The sequence below is a fragment of the Polypterus senegalus genome, unplaced genomic scaffold (genome assembly GCF_016835505.1).
Source record: "Polypterus senegalus isolate Bchr_013 unplaced genomic scaffold, ASM1683550v1 scaffold_9533, whole genome shotgun sequence".
Taxonomy (NCBI): domain Eukaryota; kingdom Metazoa; phylum Chordata; class Cladistia; order Polypteriformes; family Polypteridae; genus Polypterus; species Polypterus senegalus.
This window is the reverse complement of record NW_024381076.1, coordinates 1,684-10,910: the sequence shown is the minus strand read 5'-3', so window position 1 is coordinate 10,910 and position 9,227 is coordinate 1,684. Positions and strand designations below refer to the sequence as shown.

Here is a 9,227-nt window from a genome sequence, read left to right as displayed (position 1 = left end):
AAAAAAAGGGGTTTTTGTATTGGAAATTGGGGGGGGAAAAAAAGTGCTGTGTTGTGTGTCTAGACTTGGCCTCTCTGTGTAAGGTTTAGGCGGCAGAGCACCCTCTGGTGGCCACTATATATATTGTGGAACATCGGGGTCATGCAGCCCCTAACCCAAACACAGACAGACACAGGGTAGCACACCTTTACTTGCCTTTGCAGTACAGCACACAAACAACCACAAATAATACTACTCGGTCCTTTCTCTTTCTTCTGCCGCCTCTACTTTGTCCTCCACCTGCCAACTCTGGTTCCTCGAACGGAGTGAGGTGACCTCCTTTATGCTGCACCCAGAAGCGCTCCAGGTGCTCCCTAATGATCATCCGACAGCACTTCCTGGTGTGGCGGAAGTACTGCAGTCCAGGACTCAAAAACTGTCCAGGCACCCCCTGTATCAGGACTGAGCCCCGATACAATCCAGGGGGCTGCGCCTATGTCCTGGGGAGGTATTGTCTCTCTCCTGGTCCTTCCGGCCATGGAGGCGCCCCGCCAGACAAGGGTCCCAGTCATCCGCCATGATATATATATATATATATGTTGTGATAAAACAACAACAACAATATTTATTTATATAGCACATTTTCATACAAAAAAATGTAGCTCAAAGTGCTTTACAAAATGAAGAATAGAAAAATAAAGACACAATAAAAAATAAAATAAGTCAACATTAATTAACATAGAATAAGTAAGGTCCATGGCCAGGGTGGACAGAAAAAAAAAAAACTCCAGAGGCTGGAGAAAAAAATAAAATCTGCAGGGATTCCAGACCAAGAGACCGCCCAGTCCCTCTGGGCAATCTACCTAACATAAATGAAACAGTCCTCTTTGTATTTAGGGTTCTCATGGAAGGACTTGATGATGATGGTCACAGACTTCTGGCTTTCAGTCCATCAATGTTGGAGCATCATGATGCTTTGAGTAGGTGGTGGTACCACAAGAAACCAAAAAGAAACAGAAGAGAGAGTAGGGGTCAGTATGGATTTTAGAGCCACATGAATAGTTATTATGATGAATTGAACATACAGAGTATCAGGATTAAGTTAAAGTGAAGTTAGGAGAGGCCATGTTAAAGTAATGTGTTTTCAGCAGTGTTTTAAAGTGCTCTACTGTATTAGCCTGGCAATTCCTATTGGCAGGCTATTCCAGATTTTAGGTGCATAACAGCAGAAGGCCACCTCACCACTTCTTTTAAGTTTAGCTTTTGGAATTATAAGGAGACACTCATTTGAGAATCTAAGGTTACGATTTGGAATATAAGACATTCCGATATATAAGATGGAGCGAGATTATTTAAGGCTTTTATAAACCATAAGCAGAATTTTTTTAAAGTCAATCCTGAATGACACAGGTAACCAGTGTAGTGACATCAAAACTGGAGAAATGTGCTCGGATTTTCTTTTCCTAGTTAGGATTCTAGCAGCTGCATTCTGCACTCTTGCAAATTATTTATGTCTTTTTTGGGTAGTCCTGAGAGGAGTGCGTTACAGTAATCTAGTCGACTAAAAACAAAAGTGTGAATTAATTTCTCAGCATCTTTCAATGATATAAGAGGTCTAACTTTTGCTATGTTTCTTAAGTGAAAAAATGCTGTCCTAGTGGTCTGATGAATATGCGATTTAAAATTCAGATTACAGTCAACAGTTACCCCTAAATTTTTACTTCCGCCTTAACTTTTAATCCTATGCATCAAGTTTATTTCTGATACCCTCATTGAATCCATTATTGCCAATTACTAAAATTTCAGTTTTCTCTTTATTTAGTTTGAGAAAATTACTATTCATCCATTCAGAAATACCAGTAAGACATTGTGTTAGTGAATCAAGAGAGTCAGTGTCATCAGGTGCTATTGATAAGTACAGCTGTGTGTCATCAGCATAGCTGTGGTAGCTCACGTTGTAACCTGAGATAATCTGACCTAACGGAAGCATATAGATTGAGAAAAGCAGCGGACCCAGGATAGAGCCTTGTGGAACACCATATAGAATATCATGTGTCTTTGAGTTGATTACCACAACTCACAAAGAATTTTCTCCCTGCCAGGTAGGATTCAAACCAATTTAAGACACTGCCAGAGAGGCCCACCCATTGACTAAGGCGATTTCTAAGAATATTGTGATCAATGGTGTCAAATGCAGCACTCAGATCTAAGAGGATGAGAACAGATAAATGGCCTCTGTCTGCATTTACCCAAAGTCATTTACTACTTTAACGAGTGCAGTTTCTGTGCTGTGATTTGTTCTGAAACCTGACTGAAATTTATCAAGAATAGCATGTTTATTGAGGTGGTCATTTAACTGCAAATGACTGCCTTCTCTAGAATTTTACTTAATAAGGGCAGGTTAGAGATGGGTCTAAAATTTTCAAAAGCAGAGGGTCAAGATTATTTTTTTGAGCAGGGGTTTAACTACAGCAGTCTTAAGACAGTCTGGGAAGACCCCGTATCTAATGACGAATTTACTATGTCAAGAATATTGTCAATTAGCACGCCTGATACTTCTTTGAAAAACCTTGTTGGTATTGGGTCAAGGACGCAGGTGGAGGGTTTCAGTTGAGAGATTATACTATGTAATTCAGGTAAATCTATCCTGGTGAAAGATTTAATTTGTTTATAATGGAGTACTGGGGCTTTAGGAGGTTCTGCAGTGTTGGGGAGATATACTATGTTATTTCTAATATCATTAATTTTTTGATTGAAAAATACAGCAATGTTCTCACAGGTTTCACTGGAAGTATTCTGGGGGCATTCCTTTGTGTTACCTGGTTTAACAGACGATCAATTGTAGAAAATAAGACTCTGGGATTACTAGCATTGTTATTTATAATCTTAGAGAAATAGCAGCCTCTCAAGACGGACTGTGTTATTGTATTCTGTTATTTTAACCTTCAATATCTCATAATGGATAGTTAGTTTAGTTTTCCTCCATTTACGCTCAGCTCTACGACATGTTCTTTTTAAATCAGACACTCTTTGGGTCTTCCATGGAATAACAATACTAGAAGATTTTTAACTGTCTTTTCAGGTGCAACTATGTCAACAGCAGCTCTTACTTTAGAATTAAAGTTTTCCACTTTACTATTTACATTATCCTCGCTATTATAGTTGGCACTATAAACGGACTGATTGCTTAGAATGTTTGTAAGTTTTAAAGCTGCTGATGAGTCAAAGAAGCGTTTTTTAACAATATGCTTCTCATGAATGTTTTCTATCATTATTTCTATATTAAATAGTAGAAGAAATGGTCTGATAGACCAATATCAATGATCTGCTTTATATCAACTTTAAGTCCTAGCGTATGACCTGCTTTATGTGTAGGCTGATTAACAAGCTGTCTCAAATCAAAAGAGTCCAGGAGGTTCATGAATTCCTTTACCTTTAAGTCACACTGATTATCGATATGAAAGTTAAAGTCGCCGACTATTAAGAGTGTGTCATAGTTTGTAATTAAAATTGACATTAAGTCAGAGAATTCCTCAAAGAAAGACGCGTTATATTTAGGAGGTCTATACACGGATAATACTAGAACGTGAGAATCTCCATGAATAACAACGAGATACTCAAAGGACTTAAATTTACCAAAACTAACATCTTTACATTTTAACCGGCTCGAGTAAATGTTTGCCAAGCCGCCCCCTTTTTTCCCTGGCGGTCTGCACGAGTAAAACTGTAATCCGGAGGCGCAGATTGGATTAAGCCACGTTTCACTTAGTGCAATAAAATCAATGTTTCTATCACTAATAAGATCGTTTATAAAAAATGTCTTGTTAGTTAAAGCTCTAACATTTAATAGTGCCATATTTAATGTTTTGGAGAGGCAGAGCTGAATTCTATGCGTGTTATTGGTATTTGGAACAAAACGTTATTTTTGTTAACGCTCTGTGTGTATTTTTATGTAATCTACAATCTGTTTTATAGTTTTAATGCATTGTTGATCTAAAGTAGTAATTGCAATTAAATTATTGGTGTTTATGCCGCACTGCCTAGATTTTTTATGTGCATTAAGATTGGTTATTAGATTATTAATGTTGTGTAGTTTTATGGAAGACTTTGTTAAGCCATTATGTCTTAGCAAAGCAGTATCATTACGGAAGGGGTTTAAAGTAGAAATAGACAGTCAAGATAAGACGAATTACCTCAGCAATGTTTTCGGAGAGGACTCGGGCGCCAAATCTATTCGGATGTTGTCCATTCCGCGGCCTTTCCTAAAAGAGGTCCCAATTGTCAATAAACCCAATGCCTTGAGTCTCAGAAGCCTTTCATCCAGTTGTTTAGACCCAGCAGACGACTGTAGTATTCATTTGATCGTCTGACGAAAGGTAATGGACCCGAGATGAAGATTTTTGTCGATGGGGTCCTCTCCTTTGTGTCTTTAAATAGTGCTACGAAGTCAGCCTATGTTTCTCTATGTTTCGTGGGTTTATATTCAATTTATTGCTAGTTTGTGGCCATTTGTTGTATTTTGTTTCTGGTTATCATTCCATCAACATTTTTTTTTTTGATTGAGGCAAAGTGGTACACTGGTTAGTACCGCTGCTTCAGAGCACAGATCACATTTTTGGCCACAATCATTGGTCCAGTGTAGTTGTCTGACACTTCTATAGCCCTTAGTGACAATTCCAACACTATTATGGAATCCACTCAAAATTAGTTCAGTTTCTTCTTGCCCATTGACTTCAAAGCATTTCACCAAGTTCAGCAAACATTTCCATGATTTCACCAAACTAATTGTGACGCTAACTCCACAGACTGTGCTCATCACTATTTTTGATCAATCATTTTACCTGCATAGATATGGCCAAATTTTACCCATGTTCAGACTTTTTGATTCTTGTGACTTTTTTTATTGTTATGTATTAATATTTGTCTTTCACCATTTTTATTATCCTAAGTGAAAAATTACAATGAACATATATCTAATTCATTATTGGCAAGCTGACTGCTTTGTACATATTTACAAGTCAACAGCAATATTTTTATCTTCATCCATAAACCTGGTGGTTCTCTGAAAATACAGAAATATGTATATAATAATAATGCTACAATTTGCAAAGAGTTTTTAAAAATCAGAAAAAAATACATCTACCCATAAAGCCCTTCATGATTTGTTTACATTTCTAATACATTTATGCATCTCTGTGCTGACATTTGCTTTGCTTTATAATGCTGTTAAAAGAATGGAATCACACACACGAAAAATGTCTTACAGAAAAAATAAATCTGTATAAGAAAGGAAGTAAAGCCAGGTCCATAAGTATTTGGACAGTGACACAATTTTTTAAATTTTGGCTCTGTACACCACCACAGTGGATTTGAAATTAAGCAATCAAGATGTGATTGAAGTGTAGACTTTCAGCTTTAAATTAAGGGATTTAACAAAAATATTGCATGAGCCGTTTAGGAATGACACCCATGGCACCTACACAGCAAAATCTTCAGTGTAGTTTAGTGTTGTTTTTTCAGTGCTAACTTTTTCTGAGTTAACAAGTGTTAATTCGGGTGTTGATTTGAGGACATCAACACTGGGAGTGTTACAGAGTGTTTAGATTGAGTGTTATTTTGGGGAGTAGGTGTACATTACACCAGCAAAGAGTGGATTTGATTTCCGGTGCTAGCTGGAACAGAACTTCCTTTTACTTTAATGGCGGCCGTTACTGATTGCACTGCCAGATGATAGATAAATTAAGGTGAGTATGATACTTATTTTTAACAAATTAACGACTGAAACTTTTTACAATAGTAAGTATATTTCTATTTTACGCTTATACAGTAAGTGAGAGTTTTAATGTTAGAGTTTCATGCTAATATTACTACATTAAACCCCTTGATAAATGGAAATAGACTACTTGTTATTTTAGCAAATTAATGATTGAGTAGATTATGTAGGGATATTTCAGTCCAAATACTTAAACTCAAAGTGGCCCAGTGTCAGGACAACAAAGGTTCAAAAAATGTTTTAAAACACATTTCACCGTATCATGCAGACAAACTACACCACATACCAACACAAACAACCTCATTTCAAAGCCATGGGTCTGTACTACACACATGGAAAAAATACATTAAATTGCTAGTTGGATTAAAACTTGAAAAGTTTCTAACTGAAGCTAAGTTTGAATTTAATTAAGCATTAGCTAATGTTTCTTCTGATTTGAAAAATTAATTTTATTGACATTTATTATCACATTTCTCCTTTGATGAGACAAATACTAATGTGGAGGAAGATATTTTTCAAGAGTTGATTCAGAGCAACCCACAGATATGCTTCACAGTAAGATTTTTTTTCTTTTAGCTGACCTGGATGTTTCTGATGGTGTATAATTTTGTTCAGAAATGTTCAAATGTCTTCATAAAATATTTGAAAATTAATCAATATTGATGTTCTCTTTTTGAAAAAACAATTTTCACCCCCTGCTACCTTAACACCAAGTACATGCACTGATGTGCTTTCAGACTCCAGTGATGTAGAAGGGTTGGGGAGAACACAGCTGGACCTGTCTGCAACCTCAAACTCAAGTAATGCCTGAGAAGTTGGGAGGTTTGGTAAGTACAAACATTCTCTTCTATTTATTTCTAGTTTAAGGAATTGTGATTGAGACATGACGGCTTTGTGTTGTTTTTCTATATGCAATTTCATTAGGTGATTCAAGACTTTATTGTGCCGTTCAATGCTGAAACATCTGCATGATTGCTTGGGCAGTAGGAGACAGCATTTAAGCAGAAAGTCATCAAAGAAGCAAAGTCTCTCACTTTGACAGCAGAAGTTCAAAGTTATATCAGTGCAACAGAGAAACAACAGCCTGAAAATGGTAAGTAGTATTTTGAAATTTTAAATGACAGGCGAGGCTCTCTGTTCTACATACTAATTAATATTTCTGAGCATTGACCCCTTCTCATTTTCCATCAGACTGTAACAGCAACATTTCCTCTTTCTTGCTGCTGTTTTATTTGTTACCGCCTTCTGCAGGGAGGAACAAGGCTACAATCAGTCAAACTGATGCTGTTGACAGGCTTGTACATTTACATAAGGTAAATTTACTAATGCAAGATCAATGTCTTTGCAATGTGTTGTACAGTCATAGATTTTTTTTGGTTGATTGGTACTGAAGGAAGTTGTTCTCTTGCTTTTCACCCAAGACCAATATATAATGTTTAATATTTTTGTCTTATTGGTGACATGTACATTTAATATCAATTTTAACCATATCGCAGTGGTCTGTACTTGTCTCTGCTTTCTAGCATATTATCTTCTTCCCTTTGAACATGACATGAATTACAAACACTTGTTAGTTGTAATTGCTGACAACCTCCATACTTACTGTGTTAACTTTTAGTTGTAGCACTTTTCATATTTTCAACCTGATAGAATGTTATTCATTGTTTGAAGTGTTTAATGTATTAAATTATTCTGTTCTGTTTTGAAATTGCTGTGTATTTATTAAATGCATCATGTGTCATTTTTTATCGTCCTGTACCAGCATTTAAGAACATTTCAGCAGGAGAGAAGGTCACCAACCATACCTACTTACAGTAGGACAAACCGAGAAGAGGATCGACAATTTTTATGTGGTTGTGGACAAGCAGCTCATCCCTTGTGCAGGAACCACCTCCCTGAGTGCCATTGATGAACTTTCAAAGTTCATTACGTTTTTAACGTCTCCTATGAAGAATCTCTAGCAAATGTCTAGAGCATTTTATTTAATGCTATCCTTTTTAAATGATCACCACTTGCACTTATTTATTTTTTACACAATTGCCATGCACGTTGATGAGCTCAGTGTTACAGAGCAGTGTTTGCACAAAAGGATTAATAGCAGCTGTAACCTATATGTAAATGTATAAATACATACATTAACCCTTGTATCCTCTATAAATTGCCATTGAGACTGGGCTTTTTTATTTATTAAAATGCTTTTGGTTGGGAAACCTGATTTTTTTTTTTATCGGTTTTGAAATATTTTGTAAACAGTTTTGTTTAATAAATCAAACATTTTGAAAAGTCTTAATTCTTGTTTTTTTTAAATCTGGTGTATAATGTGTATACATGAAACTTTTATTAATGTGACATTAGCTTCTAAATAAAGTGAGGTGCAGTAACTTAACATTGCATCTAAAATAATACAATGCCAGATATACTGTACTAACACTCACTATTAACATTTTGACACTCCAAACTTGTCAGGTGTTAAAATCAACACCGCAAGAGTTATTTTTTTAACACCAGCAGAGTGTTTCAGGAATTTAGTTTACATCAACTGTATGTTCAAAACACTAATAGTGTTAAAAAATTAACTCTTACGGTGTTGATTTCAACACCTGACTAGTGTGGAAAATGTAACACTACACAAAGTGTAACTTCAACTCGATTTGGTGTGGACCTATATAAACTCTGAAGAAGAGTTAAAATTAACACTGTAGGTGTGAAATTAACACTTTGGATTTTGCTGTGTAGTGCAGAAATTCCAAAGAACAAGCAGCACCTGGAGACGGCTGCAGTTAAGGCCTAGCAAAGCATTACTAGGGTGGAGACCCAGCACTTGGAGATGTCCACGGGTTCAGACTTCAGGCTGTCATTCACTGTAAAGGATTTTCAACCAAATACTGAAAATGATCATTCTATTTATGATTATGTTAGTTTGTCCAAATACTTTTGAGCCCCTGATATTAGGGTAACCATGTGTAACCATGTGTCAGTCATTCCTAAGTGGCTCATATAATATTTTTGGTAAAACCCTTAAATTAAAGCTAAAAGTCTACTCTTCAATCACATAATGATTGCTTTATTTCAAATCCATTGTGGTGGCACACATAGCCAAAATTTTGAAAATTGTGCTACTGTCCAAATACTGATGAACCTGACTGTATAGTCACGTACAATTACAATTTTATTTGCTCATTTCCACTCTTTGTTGTCCAGGACTACAGTAAATATTATTTAACTTTTATGATGATCAATCAGATTATAACACAGTCATTTACTGTATAAATGGGTAATACAGAAATGATTCAAAGTGAGGAAGTGTGTAAATGTGAATTTGTTTAAATTTGGATCCCTTTATGTACAGTACAGTAGTGATAAAACCATTCAAATGCTTGTAAGCCATCTACTGTATATACTCACGTATAAGTCGGGTCTTGAAACCCAAAAAATGGATCATAAAATCAGACCCTGACTTATATGTCCATTCAAA

The 9,227-nt window shown here is 35.9% G+C and overlaps 1 long non-coding RNA gene across 1 annotated transcript; it reads left to right on the top strand.

The window, feature by feature from the left end:
• The first annotated feature begins 6,123 nt into the window (after positions 1 to 6,123).
• LOC120520496 lies at positions 6,124 to 7,952 on the top strand. Its single transcript, XR_005631852.1, has 4 exons — positions 6,124 to 6,579; positions 6,677 to 6,845; positions 6,944 to 7,065; positions 7,515 to 7,952. It is a non-coding gene; the product is annotated as an uncharacterized LOC120520496 (long non-coding RNA).
• The last annotated feature ends 1,275 nt before the right edge of the window (positions 7,953 to 9,227 follow it).